Raw genomic sequence first — 1814 nt, 5'->3', positions numbered from 1 at the left:
TCTGCCCTTCCTCATACTCATTCAAAGGCCCCACCCTGCTATTTCAACAAAATCTACCCCTAAATGCCTATCTCTTTAATGTCACCAAGTTAAAGGAAATGAGATTTGCTTTTATTAAGTGAGATTTGAACAATAGCTATTATTAGACTCACTATGTGATATCTCGGACCTCCTTTTCCTGCTCTATATAATGCTATCTTCCCTCCCCCTCCCTCAAGTGCATTTGACTTCCCTGAATATTTACCTAACCAAATTCATTCAGCTGGGGCCAGTGGAAGTTCTGTTTAGAGCTCATCATTTGGTTAAGTCTTACATTTTTGCTTATTATGTTTTCATGGTTAATAACCTAGCCATACAGTACTACAATAGTTTTAAAATAGGCTCTTTCTGGGTAAAGGCCTCATTATTCAACATTCCTTATGCCCTACTGTGTATCACCACAGATTAGCCCAGTACCTAGCACAAGTCTTCATGACTCTGTATACCAAAGCATGCCAATGCTGTTCATAGGGTTTTCTTGGCAAAGATATTGTATTGTTTTGCCATTTTCTTCTCCAGCAGATTAAGGCAAATAGGGTTAAGTGACTTGCCCAGGGTTACACAGCTAGTAAGTGTCTGAGGCTGAATTTGAACTCATTTCTTCCTAACTCCAGTCAGACAGCTCCTGTCACCTAGCTGCCTCTACCTATCACTGAATAGATGCTTAATAAATGTTTTTTTTTTAACTGAATTGAAATTGAAATGGAACTGTGGAAAGCAAACTGGATTTGGAGTCAGAAAACTTGGATCTGATTCTTTTCTCTGTCACTATCTGACCTTGGGCAAATTTAGAGGTTTCAGTTTTGTCATCTATGATAGGAAGTCAGACTAAATGATCTCCAAGGTCCCCCCTAGCTCTGCCAATCAGAGAAGCTCTCAGCCAGGAATAGGTAAAGCTAGAGTACCTGCCCCTTGCTCCGTCAAAGCATCAGCCTCATTTCTGAGGCCTAAAACTCCAGTATTAGATTTTGTTTTGTTTTGTCTTAAGGCTTTTGTTACTCATCAAAAATGCAAATACAATTGAAACAGGTAATTATTTCTTCATTAAGAATGATTTAGATCTTTGTACAAATGACCATAAGACCCCTTTCTCATGGTTAGATTTTGATACTCCAAAAGTCTGAAGAGAGAAGAAGTTTGGTTGAATATAGAGTGATGAAGAAATAAGAAGCTAAACTAGGCATATTCCATTCATTCTGAGATTTTTTCCTAAGCTAAAGACTAAAGGAAAGGAACAAAATTGGTGTAATACACATATAAGAAATATTCTTAAATGACCTAAATTTTTAATAGCATTTATGTGTGGTAGATTAAATAGTTCACTAGACTTGGAGTTAGGAAGACCTGAGTTCATTTTCTGACATTTATGAGCTATGTGACCCTGGGCAATTTGCTTACATTTTCTCAGCCTCAGTTTCCTCATTTGTAAAATGAGGATTAAAAATAGGATCTACTACACTTGATAGTTGTGAGGAACAAATGAAATTTATGTACATGTATATATTTCATTTTCATGTATATACATATATATTATATGTATATGTGTGTGAAGTGATTTGCTAACCTTAAAGAATGATATAAATGTTGACTATTATTTCTTCAGATCTCTATTTTTCCTATCTTGCTAAAAGAGTGACACCAAATACTTGCAAAATGTCTATCTAAATTTAATATGTTTTCTTCATCCCCATTCTTTGAAGGCCAGGCTTGCTACATTCTACCTATGCACACACACACACACACACACACACACACACACACACACACACACACAC

The sequence above is a fragment of the Petaurus breviceps genome, unplaced genomic scaffold, assembly GCF_028583685.1.
Source record: "Petaurus breviceps papuanus isolate PSGF00001 unplaced genomic scaffold, PetGlider_PUasm1.0 187, whole genome shotgun sequence".
Classification (NCBI taxonomy): Eukaryota; Metazoa; Chordata; class Mammalia; order Diprotodontia; family Petauridae; genus Petaurus; species Petaurus breviceps.
Note: the sequence above shows the minus strand (reverse complement) of the source record.